Source organism: Oreochromis niloticus, linkage group LG10 (genome assembly GCF_001858045.2).
Source record: "Oreochromis niloticus isolate F11D_XX linkage group LG10, O_niloticus_UMD_NMBU, whole genome shotgun sequence".
In the NCBI taxonomy this organism is placed as follows: Eukaryota; Metazoa; Chordata; class Actinopteri; order Cichliformes; family Cichlidae; genus Oreochromis; species Oreochromis niloticus.
In genome coordinates, this window is record NC_031975.2 from 8,341,317 (window position 1) to 8,357,670 (window position 16,354).

Genomic DNA, 16,354 nt, shown 5'->3' on the forward strand with positions numbered 1-16,354 from the left:
CAGTTTAAGAAGTAAATTAATCAGTCCCATCACTGCATCTATCCTGCTTTCAAGTACAATGAATGGCTTTTCTTTCATCGTTTACTTGGCTATTTTCCAATAATTAATACCAGGATGATTAATTCCAGTGGCCTTTATTTAGTAAATTGATAGGTATTATTTAACACCAGTGTCTACATATTGACAAAAGGACAATATAAGCTAATTACCTCAGTAAGTCACTAATACAAAACCAATGGTAACCTTAAATCAAATCCTATTATCACAGCTCAGCTTAGTGGAATTTCATTAGACCACATTGTTTTCCTACAGTCTGACTATATTTGCATTTTCTTTTTTTTTTCTCATTCTCTGGTCATGGTCATCTTTGACATTTTTGTAATATTAAAAAAACCTTGTACAAGGTGTATTTTGATTATGGATGAATCTGTGACCCAGTTTGCTCAATGCATTAATATACTGTGGTCACGCTTGTCAGCTTGCATACAGTTATATCATACAGCAGGAAGGCACAATTATGTTAAAGCCAAAGAGGGCTGTAAGCGGGTGGTAAATCTTATCTATTTCATCTATAATGATATGACTGGAAAACATATTTGCCCCACTTGTCATTATGGATATTTTGCATAGCAAAAAAATATGAAAACATCTGCATAAAATAATCCACAAAAAATGCTCTCTGAAATTCCTTCCAAGTTGTAAAGCCATTAGTAAAATGATGCATTTTTTTTTGTTTCATGATACCTAATTGCCCATCTGGCAAACATTTACTTAGAGTTTGATAGTTTATGTTGTATTACTGGTTGTCACCTATATCCTCCTTGCATTTTGACCCGAACTTTGTCTCTAAGAGAAACAAATCCAACATAAGGGACACTTTACAAGAATAATGAAGCACAGTAAAGAAAGGGTGATTCATGTAAATAAATTGCATTACAGTCTATTTTCTGAGAAAACATAAATCATCACCCTTCTGTCAGCATAAGTGGTTTCTGCAGTGCAGTTCCACAGTGGAAGTCAGATGCATTTAACTGAATCACATAATGCCCTGAATGAAGTTGAATACTCAGCAACAGTTCAATTTGTGGCATCCAGCCTTTATGAGTAAAAACAAATAATTGTCTTAAAGCCTTACATTAATATATGTGTTGCACACATACACTGTACAAGGAGTAGGTTTATTGGAGAGGGGGATAAAAAAAAAATCAAACTGTGAATGTAAGTGTGTATTTTTACCTATAGCACCTAAAGGGTGACATTTTCTCTGACATCTCAGAGCTTAGACCCAAATGTCATGCACTTGGGTATCAAGTACATATAAATACAAAACCTGAAACAGGAAAAGGGGCAGATTAAGTACATAAGTAGGTTAAGGCAGTGTTTGGATACTGGATACTTTGAAATATTGCAAGTTATGTTGTGTGTGATTGGATAAATTAAAACCTCTTTCTATTTCAGTTTACCCTAAGGTCTGTCAAGGGCCTCAATTTTTTCCAGCTTCTCTCACATTCCAAGTAATATATTTGTGTGTTATTCTTAAATTGAGACCCAGAATACAGTATTTTTAAATGCTTTGGTTCTTTTTCTTACAGAAAAAAATAAATCTTTCTTATCCAAAGTAGTTTACAGCTGATATAATTTTGGGGATTTTGTAATCACTTTATTTTTCAATAGTATAAAAGTCATTGCTATGAATTGCATCACATGAGAATTCAGTTGTTACACTCAAACAAAAAAAAAGGAGAGAATTGCATTACCCGGTGATGTCATCAGATAGGTTGGCATAGAGAGGCGCTATTCAAAGAGGAGGAATGAGCGTAGCTTGTGTTACTGAGACATGTCATCAGCACACAGGTAGCAGGGATTCTCCGTTTTTAATCTTATGTCCAGTAAAATGTGCATCTATAAAAAGTCAAGCAAACTGTACCCCAGAACAGTGTTTTTTTTTATCTAAAATAAATAGGTAAAAAAAATACAAATAAAGACAGGTTCTTGTAAGTGATTACTTGATTCAACTAACTGCTGAAATGTAAACAAACAATGTCCATGAAACAGAATATGAACATTTTAATATCAACAATTTTGCAAGTGTAATAAACTAGATTAAAAAAAAATAGCTTCCCAGATATTAATTGCTGAAAATCATTAAGCGGTAAGGCTGCTAAAGTGTTATATCAGCACGTTTACTGGTGCTGTTTATGAACATAAGCTATGCATAGTTTTGTTCTTTTTTAAATAGTTTTTAATAATGCTTACCAAAATGATTATGTGTGTGTTCAATATGTGGTTTAAAGAAACAGGAGAGTAAGTTAATTTAGCTGGCTTAATTAGAATGGAATTACTGTAAGAGACTTAAATAACATTATTGGACAAAATGAACTGCATCCATTAACAGTGCTCGTTGATTGTACTGGAGCCCAGTGTCGTATCATGCATACATTAGCAGTTATAAGGGCAGCTCCCACTCGCCAAAAGTGTGTAGCTGTTTGAGGGCACAGTTCAAAGCCTCAGGAGAAATCAATCAACTGGTCTTTCAGACTCCCATAACATGTAAGGACCTGAGACGGACTTGTACCTGGCTATGAGAAACTACTACTATATGATTAATAATAAATATAACCTTTCAGTTTCCAAACCATGATAAGAGCCATCCCTCACTCTTTCATGAACAACAATCCCACTTTTTAAATATACCTTACAAGCTGCATCCCATAGATGATGAATTTTAATGGTGGATACTTGATGATTTCCTCCTCATGTAAAATTTGTAATGTGTTTTATTGTTTTATGGCTGCTGAAAAGTTATGATTGTACGATTGTGTTTTATAATGCTATACAAAGATTGCCTTCTTGTTGTTGTGCATCTTGCCTTCTTGCAGTAAGCTGTTGTCCTACTGATGATAAGTTGCATTTATCAAATGGATATTTGATATGAGAAAGATCTGAGTGATAGTGTATACTGTACTGTAACATTTCTTTATATGTGCTCTGTGTTGTATTACAAAATGACTATCCTGCAACATAACAATGATATGTGGTTGATGTATTAATAATAGATGTTTACATCAAAGTGAGTTATCACTCTTTGTTTGAAAAGGAGACAACAGAAAGGCAGGGAGTAAAATTGAGCTAACCCCCCTTGCTGGCTTTAACACCGATGTCTCTGTTGTAGTGTCCAATCAGGGTAAGTGCTTTATATCGATTCAGCAGTCTGTTTCAGCCCTTGCTTTTGATTTCCCTTATTAGGTCAACAAAGACGGTGAGCCTATTATCAGCATGCTTCATCTTGATAACTACCATTGGTTTCTTCTTTGGTTTTGATGCAGGTTGCTCTTAGAATGGACCATCATGCCTGTTTGCAAGAAAAACAAGCAGCGATTGCCTCTGCCTCTCCAAATGTGACATTTAGATCTGCACTTGATGTACGAAAGTATGCTTTTTACTCATTCATCGTTGATATTTGGTTTAAAGTCGCCGAGTGCTGAAAGCAGGATGAAATAAGAGTGAGTAATGTGGAATGAGAACTGCTATGGAGAAGCTGAATTATAATCTCATCAAGAGCCTGTAGATAATCCTGCATACGTCAGTTCATGAAAAATCGAACGCTCTGGGTTTCTAGTTTCTGTCACATCACAGAAACTTTTTTTTTTCTTTTTCACAACTTAAGATGTGAAATAGTTCCAGCATATAGCCATGACATATGAAGTGGTATTTTATAAACAACACATTCATTATGCACCAGTATGAATAACAGCAGATGCCACCTTCAAACAATCTGTAAATGGGCGGACAGCCAGTAAATGCCATATAGTGCTTGCAGTAAACCTGGATAAGATAATATTGCAAATATAAATCTAGATGTAAATACAATAATGGGCATTATTGTTTCCAGAAAACAGCATTCATATAGAACATATAATTCTGCCTCTTATAGTCTAGTTTTTTATACATTTATACATTACAGCTATTGATCTTTTCAAGTACATTTGCTATTAGATTTAGCAAAGCATAGGCTGGTGTCTCTAGAATATAGTCTTCTAACTACCAGGTGCATGTCCATGAAGTCTGTAGTGCACATGTTAGTGTTATGTACTTTTCTTTTCAACTGTGACAGAACGAAACCAAGCAGGCCTTGTTCAGCTCATTGTAAGATCTACATGGTGGCTGCTCAACTAACTCCTACAGTGTGCAGGGAAGTCGCAGATTCTCACCTAGAACTTTTGCTCTAACAGCTCACAAATTCGGACTGTAACTGTTTGGCTCTCAGGGCATATCCAGCCAGCAAATTCTTACGCCAACTCAAAGAATGCATTCAAAATAATTGTGGATGAATAAATGTGCTATTCTGTGAACAGTATTTATGATAACCTGCTAATAAGAAAATGACAGTAGCTACGCAAAACCTGAAAATCAAAGACTGCATATTTTAATATTTGTCACATTTCAATGTTTCAAACAAATTTCACTATTAAACAAAGATAACCCGAGTAAATAGAAAATGCAGTTCTTAAATGATGCATGATCATTTCATTTGTTATCCAAAAAGTAATTCACCCCTATTAACTCATGAAATAACTGTAATTAACCACATATTTTTGGAAAACTCGATTCACCTTCATTAGACACACCCAGACCTGATTACTCCCAGACCTATTGAATGAAGAAATCACTTAAACAGAATCTTTCTGGCAAAGTGAAGTAGGCGGAAGGATCTGAAAAGACATCATGCCACGATCTAAGTAACTGACAGCTATGAGTCTGGAAAAAGCTACAAAGCCATTGCTAAGGCCTTGGTACTCCAGTGAACCAAGGTGAGAGCTATTATCCACAAATGGAGAAAACTTTGACAGTTGTGAACCTTCCCAGGAGTGGCTGTGCTACCAAAATTAATCTAAGAACACATTAATGACTCATTTAGGAGGTCACAAACGAACCCTGAAAAATGTCTAAAGAACTGCAGGCCTCACTTGTCACAGTTAAGGTCAGAGTCCAGAATTCTGCAATAAAAAACAGGCTGGGCAAAAATGGCATCCATGGGAGAGTTCCAAGACGAAAACCCTGCTGACCAAAAAGAACACAAAGATCTCACACATACTAACATTTTGATGATCTCCAGGACTTTTTAAATTATTCTGAGGACTGACAAGATAAAAGATGATCTGGTGCATTGCTGCTTCATGACCTGGACTATTTGCCATGTTTTCATGGAACCATGAATTCTGCTCTCTACCAGAAAATCTTGAGACCATCTGGCCATCATTTCATGACCTGAAGCTTAAGTGCACATTTAAAACCTTTAATCAAAAGGTTTAACCTTTAATTAAACTTGAATATGTGTCCTTTTCAGTAAGCCTAACCAAGCTGTTTTTAACCAGTAAGTGAAAGTGAAAATAAAAAACGAAAAATCAAATGAAAATGAAATGAATCAATGAGAATTGTAAAATGCAAAACATACAGATCCAACTGGGATGCTGAAACAAAAATAGTGTATTACTGTTTTTTGTTTTTTTGTTTTTTTTAAAAAGTGAAATCAAGCAATGCATTAGGAACTATGTAAATCCTTTTCTATGGCCAAAGTATTCAGCGAGTTATGCTACAAGACACACAGACTTCATGGGTCTTTAAAATGGGATCATTTCCCTCTGTAGCCAATATTTCATTTACCTTTGTCACAGCTAAAGGTCAGCTAAAGGTTCAGTATCCCAAAAAGTTGATTCTGTTCATCTGGATGTAGCATTTTCAGTGGGAGCAATGTTTCATCACTCATCCAAGTGACTTCTTCAGTCTCAGCTGACGGCAGGTTCCCCCACTCTAATAAACAGTACATTTGCACAATGAGTGACACTAGCACCACTGACTAACAATGGGCCGTGAGGTCAGTTTCATGATCATTAATATGCTAATTGTCATAACCGCTGATCAGTGGCCATGAGTACTATTCACAGAGGTTTATTCAGTATATTCAGTTTTGAATATGATGAAACAGTAACTAAATTTCTTCATCAGTATTACAACACTGAAATATGTGACTAGTATTAGTTTGGACAATATATGCATTCCATAGTGCTCTGTATTTTTTACTTGGGAATGCTCCTTCCCTGCTGGCTTATTCATAATTCCACTTCACAAAGCTACATCATATGCTATAATATTACAAATCTAAGACACAAGATGACACCAGAGCCTCTGTAACATCAGTTTTCATTCAGTATATTCAGATGCACTCTGAAAAAACAAAAACAAAAACAAAAATGGCCATATAGCAGCCTTGCCTGCTATGTAAGAAACCTCATAAAATACATTACTGTTAATATTAAAATAGTGTACACACTAGATAGTGATCTAATTTTCTACATTTGAAAGGCGCCTTACCTCAAGAATCACCACGTTGCCTTTATTAATTTTGCTTGGTTATGCAATTATTATTGCCTTGGTAATTCCATGCTTTTACTTTAATATTACACCACTATTTCCAGATTTTTAACTAGGTGTAATACAAAGTGTTATTGAAAACTTGCGAGTTTTGCAGATTTAGACACTCACTGTCTTTCTGTACTCCCAGGCCAATCCCATGACAGTGCACGATTCTGCTTTTCATTTGAATAAACAATTTTTCATCACCAACATGGGACCAATCAGACACCTCCAGTATTGATGACAATACTGAGGAATGCTGCAAATTACAGAACAATGAAAGAACAGGAAACAGTTACACATTAATGTATATTTGGGTCATTACTTTTGGGGGTATAATCAAGCATAGATTTTAATTGTGTAGTTCTGTTTTTCTATCTTTTTCTGCCAAGAGTCCCACAAGATTAACTCTAACTGAATATGATATACACCTGCCCAAAGAGGAATGCCTGTTACCATTTTTATTTCATCCATTCCACTTAGAACAGACTATTTTTAAACAGAAAATGTTATAATCCCAGGCTAATTCCATGACAATGCAGGACTCTGTTCTTCGTGTGAATAAACAGTTTTTCATCACCAACATGGGACCAATCAGACACCTGTATGACATTACTGAGGAATGATGAGAATCGCAGAACAATGAAAGATCAGAACATCAGAATATTGTGTATTTGCCAAACAAAAAGATGTCCACTACTTTTTGGATGTAATTAAGGTTAATTTTTAATTGTATAGTTCTATTTTTCTCTCATAGTCTGCCATGAGTACCACAAGATGAACTAACTGACCACAGAGGAATACCTAATACCATACATTCCAAATACAACAGATTATTTTGGAACAGAATGCTGGTCATTTCATGCTCTGAATTACTTTCATTGTTCATTTTATTTACAGTGCTTCAGTGTAGTAGCCAGCAAGCTTTATTCAAGCAGAAGCCATTAGATGCTATAACAGGCAGCACCAATGCTATACATGTCATAGCATCAAATTATATTTCTAAAATGAATTTATTTCATGGTATATTGTTAGGATGGAATAGAAGTGTAAAAAGATCAACGAAGCCTCTGCCCGTCTTATTTGCCTGTAGCATTATTGCCTTACAAATGTTCAATGAAAAACAATTCTGCTACTATCGTTTAAGCTTGCACCAAAATCTGAGCAGCTTTCCATTAAAAAAAGAAAGGCATATTTTTCTTTGTGACAAATAATGAGGATAAACATATCAGAACATATCCTGTCTTCGGATAAAGATCGGCAATCAAGACTGTCCTGATATCCTCTGCAGTCTGCCACAGCTCCATTTCTTCTTGCTCTAGGGGAAAAGCTGCAGTGTGTCATCCAGCTGAGAGGGTCATTGCTTGCCAGTTGCTCTCCACTGAGCAGTCGCCTAATGCCAGAGCAAAGAGGAGGGCAGGGAGGATTGCCTCCGACACTGCCCACCCAGGCAATCAACTGTTGGAGGATTTGTGGGAGGTGGAATTAGTCCATCTCCACTGACTCTGCCTGCCGCTTCTACAGGCTCTTCCCAATACCTGTCCGCCTACTCAGCTAGCCTTCCAACCTGAACTACATCTCTCATCTGACTGCCTCCATGCAAACCCTACATGGTAAATGATCTTTTGCTGTTTATCCACCTAAAGCAGTCACCCTAGCACAATTGCCTCATAGGATTGTCACCTTGTGAGAAGTTTTCTCTGCTGAATGTTTAGGGATCAAATTCAACATGCTCCGTTTCTAATGTCAGCAGTATTACATATTAAACTTTTTTTTTTTTGCATTTTTTGTGGCCCTGTGGGTGTTTTTATCATCTTGTCTGATATACTCCCACCCACAGCTCTGTCAGATGAGCTCGAGTATCCCTTCAGTGACACCACCTGTCAAGTTCCAGTGTGTTCATTTGATTTGGTTTTAAATTGTGTGTTATTATATAAACAATGATGTTGATGCTGGAGTATTTAGAGAGTGACTTTACAAGAGTGACGTTAGTGATATTATGCTGACTTTACACAGAATATAGTCCTTTATAATATAGTCCTTCAGATGATGCAGTAGTCAAAAGTGATATTACATTCCAGATGTAATCCTGTTGACAGTTTTGCTCCGTGACATTTCCAATTAAGTGTACACATGAAATAGATTATTAGGCTATGTATCTATGAGGGATGTTCTTATTAATGTGAGTAGAGTAGTAAATGTGATGTTCGTCAAGGCTATAATGCAAAAAACATACTAGCCTGACATTCAGGAAGGGGGTTGTGCCAAGTGTGCTGTGCAAATTAAATAGCAAAGTGGATTAATTAACTTATAGATTACAGGCTACACCTAAGGAAGTCACCATCTATAAATTTAGATATTAATCTATTCTACCATATTTTGACACTGAGTAATTTAAGTTTATTAAATTTTCTTAGAAGATACAGAAGAGGAAATAGAAATGTTTGAGTGAGTGAAGTTATATTTGAAATGTGATAAGAATTTATGAGACTGTGTCTCTCAAAAGTAAAAACCACTGATTTAATTTTGACCTCTATTAAGGTAATCTCTTAAGACATTTACCCCTCCTTGTGATCCTATTACCCTGAGATGGCTCCCTGAACATCCTGTTTGAACAACTCCCTTGTACTCTTGCCCAACATGAAATTCAAGTTTAAGGGTCAACATTTTGACAAAGTGGGTGAAATGTAGAGTTTGTTACAAATACTGTATATGCCTGCAAGTGGTAAGAACAAAACGACCAAGGAATGATCCAAATGAGTGGTGAGTGAGTGGTGAAAACCTGCCAAGGAGACTAACTTGAAGAGTGCAAGACTTTTGTTTTTTACAGGTGTGATCCCTCTTGAGTTTTGATTACATCCCATAGATATACTTTGTACATATACTGTGTTTCAAACTGTGTTTTAAATAGTTAAATGGCACACATAATTATGGTTAATCATTATTAAAGAATTGTATATTGACAAATGTCTGTTGCTAGAGGGCTTCTAATTTTTTTTTGGGCTTGTAACTTTCAGGCTTTTCACTCTGCTGAGAAATGACAAATAGAATGACATGAGCACTAACAGGAACTGATACAATTAATTATTATTTGTCTCGAAATAAAAAATGTGTTCATCTTGTTTGAGAATTGTGATCGTCTGTTTAACAGTTGTCTAAATTGCCTATATTAAACGAGTCATCTTATGCCTATTAAAAAAGAGAATTTAAATAGTTGCTTGTCAACTTTATTATTTTTCTCCAAATAAACAGTTCATTTTCATAAACAATTACTCAAAACAAGATTGCTGAATTATAAGTCCATCTGCTTGACAAGATACCAAATGATTATTTCCTGAAATGATTACTATGCATCAAATTCAGCTGGGAAAATAGTCTAGTGTTACAGCTTACTTATTTATTTTTACCAGATAGGTTTTAACGTATATTGCAAGCAGAAAAGTCTACACTTGCTTTTAAATTTAAAGACAAAAGGAGAAGGAAATTGTTTGTTTTAATTTTTTTTCTCTAAAACTATTATTACGACTAGACCACATCCGACTGTTATTGTGGTCAAAAGCACTGGTTTAGAAATTTAAGGAAAAGGCTGTTAAAACTGAACACAATATCCATATTCCATGGGAAAAAGATTAGACAGATGCTGACCTCTACAGGTGTGTTGCTGCCTTGCATTGTTGATGGATATCGCTTCATATTGTGAGACTCATAATGTTGCTTTCATCAAACAAACTAGGATGCGCTGACATTGCTTGCAACGCACAAAGCTCCTGTTACTAAGCAAAGTTTATAGGCATACATGGCTGTGTGCTCTGTATAGTTGTAGATAGGGTAACAATACCTCATTAAAGGGAACAAAAATGATGAGCATGAGGTACTGTAAGAAATGCGGTCTTGCTGAGGCACTGATAGATAATGAAATGTCTCACTGGAGACAAAATGTAGTGGCAGAGCAACAGGGAGGCAGACAGCTAAACCAAATAACTGGGCAATCAGCCTCTACTGACAAACAGCCACAAGCCTGACTGAACTGGGAAAAATAGAGCAGTGGAGAAGACATGGCGGCAATGGAGCACAAAGTGGAGATGACAGCCTTTAGGACACAAGTGACAGCAATTGAGGGTAGACTGAGTACAACTGAGTGTCAGGCAGAAGGAAAAGCCATGCTGGTGCAACAAGCATTAATGGTGACTGGCACATGGTTTAAAGACAGACACAGGGGTCTCATTCAGAAGGTTCGCTTAGGCTGTAACCTGCTGCTTACCGGTCAGCTGGTCAGCTGTTTATAATGATGTTTCACACCACTGACCTTTAAGTCTTATTTAGAATGGAAAAGTTAGCATAGTTTCTTTGTACTGTTGCCAGTCCTCTACAGTGAGGAGAAGCCAAGTAAAGGAAATCATATGTGTATGGAAGAGTAGCACTCACCAGTTTTCATTTTACAGAGTAACATGTGACATATTTCCCGATTCTAAAAGAACTAAATCGAAAGGTGAATCTTCTGAGCAGAAAAAGCAATCACTTATTGGAAAACATTTATAATAGTACTGCATAACCTCTACATGTTACAATTCAGAATTTTTAATACATCCCATCAACCACCGTCAAGCTTTTTATTTTTTTAATTCTATATGTTGGTGTTTTGATGGGACTTAACTGCTTTCCCAAACAACACCTTTTGTTTTTCACCCCACAAGTTTGTTAAAATTACTTTTGTTGTTTTATCCACATGCCTGTCTGCCTCCTGGGGCCTCCACTACAGTACAAAGCAAGTTCAAATTACCCAATATCGTTCCCTTATCTGGCTTCGCTTACACCAACATTGGCAATCCTGCTAAGCAGTCACAGACTTAGACAGGCCTACTAACAGCAGAGCAGAGCACTGTATTTTAAAAATAAAGATCAAAATATTGGCTAAAGAAAAATAGAAGCTGAAAGCAACAGTATTGATAAAAGAAAAAGAGAAAAGCTTTGACAGGATTGAAGTATGATTATAACTATACACTTGTATGTCCATAGAAAGATTTCACTTTAGTTACAGTGTTCATAAATTGCTTTCATAGGCCTGAAAACCTAAGGTTAAGGTCACCTTACTAAGCCCCTAATCCTGCGTCATAGGACAAACCTCTGGTGTCTGCACTCAGGCTCAGTTCTGAAATAATAATGACAGCTTTTCTAGCATATCAGCAGCCTTTCTTACTAAATCCCCACACAACATCTCACTTGCCCAAATCTTAAAGTAAAAGCTACTATTTATTTTACCAGTTTATTAGTTAATGGGGACAATTTGATATTTGATCATACTGATTTTGCTTACTAGAGTGTTTTTACATTTTTTTTAAATATTTTATTTTGAAACCAAAGAAAGGACACAGAACAGGAGACGATATCGGGACAAAATAGTACCAAAATAATTACTTGGTCTAAACATTAAAACAAGTGTGTGTTTTGTGTGTGTGTGTGCATCATTCCTATGCACAACTCTGTTCAGTCTAAAAGAGGATATTTGTGAAAGAGGAACAAAAAGTAAGAAAAAAACTAATGAAAAAATAGAAATAAAGCTAGATACATAGTTAAGCGTGGTTGTGTACTTACAAAGATATAAGGAGATGTATTGGGAGTACTGGGGAAGGCACTGGCAAATTATCGATCAATCATGAGCTATGGACACGGGGGTGACTCAGGATGAAGTCCTCATCGAGACCTGCTTTGGTGGTTCAATAGGACAGTGTCTGCCAGCTTTTTATAATGTTCAATAAATTGTACTTTTATCTGTTATTAAATTATGCAGTTTTAAATTGCCCCCAGACCCAACAGAAGGGAGCCTACTAAACGCTTTTCTCTTCTTCAAAGAAAAAAAGAGTAAAAAAAAGCATGTTTACTTTTGTTATGTATTGTATTTAAATTGTGCCACTTTGCAGCTGAGGTTCCCTACAAATGTGAACTTGAACTGTTCTTCTTGTAATGCTTTAAGATATGGTTTATCAGCTTGTTTTTTCCTGTGGTATGAATATAGTATTTTTTTATCACAGCTAGAGTGTCTCACAGAAAGCAATTTTCTTCAAAGCTTACAGATGTTTGCCCCTCTTATCATAAGTGCTAACTGGATCATTGATGAAATCAAGTGTCAAAACCACATTGTTTTGCTGATTGTCTGAGGTTGGCTGCCCAAGGCCTTGTTTAACATAAAAACACAAACAGAATACAAAAGAAGATTTTTGGCTCTTTCTTTATTCCATAGAGTTTAGCAGGATAGAGGAGAGTGCTTACAGTGCAGGGTATAGAAGTAGCATTACACTTGCAAATGCTATGAACATGCTGTGTTAAGACATGATCAAAAATGATGGTGAATGAACACGTGCAGCTTTAGCTATCTGGAAACAAAAGCAGGCCATTAGTTTGAGATCTTTATTAAAAATACGTCCTCTGATCACTTCTGTAGTGATGATTCTAATCATATAAACTTGATTTCAGTTATAGCAGTTATATTGCATAAGAATTAAGGCTTTATTGTAAATTTGTGTGTATTTTTGTCTGAGCAGTCCAAGCTGCAACCCTGTATTGACTATGACCATGCTTATGTACTTTGAAGCACTGTCATGAATGAGCATAAGTGGCAAATCATATTCAGAGACATGAAAGATTTATTGCCGGAGAAATGATAACACTCAGCAAAACCAAAAGTAAGCTACGGAGAGAAAGAATTAAAAATAGGCATGCTCAGTAATTGTCAGATATATATAGATTATCTGCCATGAGAGGTGTGCATATTGCAGAGGGATAGCATAATAGGTTTGAGTTGATAAGAGGATGACAGAGATGTGGTGTCAGTGAAACACAGACAGTTGCTAAAGTCAGCTAAATCAATATTTATGTATGGTGTACAAGCTATACTGATACACCAAAATGGTGCATTTCCACTCAGGAATTAAATTAAATATATAAAAAAATTTGTATTCGTTTTTGACTAAAGAGCACTCTTCAATCAAGACTACTGTGATGAAACTAAATTTAAAAAAAAATCATATTGTAGTGTAGAATGAAAAGCATAATTTTCCATTTCCATTTTCATTTATTTTCCTGAAAATAAATAATGGGGGCAGCATGGACCATCTCTGCGTAATATCTTAATAACCTTCCACTCATTAGTGTGCTTGGATTACAGCTGCTCTGGAGGGTCAGCAGCACAAAATAGGTCATGCATGTGTGAAGCATTATGGCTTACATTTCATTATGTTTTCAGAAAAAGAAATATTCACACGTGGCAACTCGGGTACAGAATCTCAGTACATGTTTGAATAAAATTCACTGATATGCATGTGTAGGCCCATTACTGCGACTCGAGACGCAGACCGTGGAGAGGCAGGAGAGGCGTTAACCGGGGTGCCTGACCTGGTTTATCATAGCTGAAATGTTAGCTTCTCTGGTTTTATCTCTGAAGTCGGATGCTTTTCCTCATTTTCTCTGTCCCCCTCGGGTCCTCAGGTGCTGCTGCATTTCACTGCCATAAATTTTGGTGTGAAGTTTGTGTTACAAAAAAAAAAACAAATTTTAGAATCCAATTCTAAGTGAGTGTCTGGTTCTAATTCAGTGTATTTTCAACAAAACTTAATTTCAGCAACTTAGTCACCTGAGTGAACACCTTAACTGCAGTCCACTCGACATAAGGTCCAAAACATGACAAAATCCAGAGACTTTAAAACAGTGACTTCACACAGTGTGACATCACTCAATCCAACAGCAATTACTACTCAGCTAAACAATTTTTCTGATAAAGGTTTTGAAATGCAGATCATAACTCACAGCAAGAAGGTCCTGAGTTTTAATCCTCCAGTTTGGAATTGTTATGTTTTACCTGTTCTGCCCGGATACTCGAGCTTCCCAGCACAGTCCAAAGACATGCTTGTAAGGTTGACTGGTGATTCTAGATTCTAGTGAATGTGAATGTAAATATTTGTCTGACTCTATGTGTTGGCCATGCAATAAACTGTGGACCTGTCCTGGGTGAACCCCACTTCTTGCCCTATGACAACTGGTATAGGCTCCAGCCAATCCAAGATCCTGAATTGGATAACCAATTATGAAATATGGCTTGAAGGGTGGATGGATCATACTGCAGTCCTGACACCACCTCACAAATGTACATTAGAACTACAGATCAGAGGTTTGTCAGCATGCAGCTATTCTTCACTTGTTTTGAAATACGACTGTGTGTCAAGTCTATGGCTGAGCATTATTTACTAAACATTAGTATGAAAATAGGAAACATCAGGGCTAGGTTAAAGAGATTCAAACAGTAAAATTGTTTTTCTAAGCCAAGAGGGACTTTCGGAACATCAAAACATGGCTAAAGGTCTCTTTGTTTTTTCCTCGTCATTTCACTGGTAAATAATTCAGAAGCATTATATTTAAATTGATCTGACTAATTTGTTTACAGCAAGTTCCTGTTCTGTGGCACATGAAAGGCAGACCACAGGACAAAATAAAACAAAACAGAGAGAGGAGGAATGGAGAAGTATGCTGCAGCAGGATAATGAGCCCCAAAACACCTCAAAGTTTTGCAAGAACTACTAGAAGACCAAAGAGTACTGACAGATATGGATATTTCTCTACAGTCATCTAACCTCCACCCCTCTCAATATTCATGAATTGAGAGAGCAAAGCATTCTTGAAGTCACAAGAATTTTTTTTGAAACTCTCGGATTGTGCTGACGGGAGGTTTCGCGCAAACTTGTTCATGCGGCTCAAGTGCGTGCTGCTTGGCCCGATGCCACAATTGCCACAATTCCAGTGAGTAAATAACTAGTGAGAAAAGTTTTGTATACCATGACAGTGAAACAGTGAGGCAACATGCATAGTTCCTGAAAATAAAGCAACTTAGTGGTATTCATTCATTTAATAATGAATAAAACTGAAAAAAAAAAAAATTCCCAGGAAAATTAAAAAAGTGTCTTTTCGTCAAGCATGAACACGACCATGTGGCAACCTCTGGGACTAAAAAAATGAAGTCAGTGCCAATGAACAGTTGAAGCTGGCTTCAAAAGTCAGTCACTCCCCACAGACTCCTGTGCTAAAATTCCCAACTTGCCACGTAATTGAGATGTTTACTTTGTGTTAATTTTTGGCCAAATCTCTTACAAAATCATTGATGTCTAGATCCAATGTTTACAGGTTACAGCAATAACACCATGTGACTCAAGCTCTGGGTTTTAAGAACAAAAATCAGTTTAACCTGCCATATTATTTACATCCAGCAGTGTAAGTTTACTTCTTTGAGCGAGCCAGTGAATTGGCATGTGATTGCAGTAGGTATTGATACACGTGTGTTTTGCTAAAAAAAAACAAAAAACTGAAAATGTCAACTGAAAATGAAAATGAAAATTACTAAACCCCAAGCAGAAATACGTAGACATGCTAATTACTGAATAGACACGTCCAGTGTGAGGAAATGCCACTTTAGCTGATTGGTATGATTGCAAATATGCTCGGTCCAGATTGTTGGTTGAACAAAACAAACAGGGAACAAATATCTTGCAGCTTTTGCAACACATCCAAAGACACAATTAATATTTCACTCAGTGCCTTTGAAGACAGTGTCATATGCCTATTGCATATCATCAGTAATACAAAAATTTTCAGTCATAAGCAATAAGACCCTCATTTTCACTGAAGTGTCTTTTTTCACACATCCTGTTTCAAATTATTATAGTCACAAAATAAGAATGCCATTGACAACATTTTCAGCAACCTACAGATACCAAGCTATTATGATAAATCAACAATGCAGGTCAAAGACATTGAAGAAAAGTCCCAACTCCTGTCTCCAGTCTGATTCTTCATCCCTGCTAGTTATGAATACAGCAAGAAAGGAGAAACTTCTCAAAAGGCTATCTAACAGACTGTCCTATGAGTGAAGAATACTATTCTACACAGAGTGAGCAGT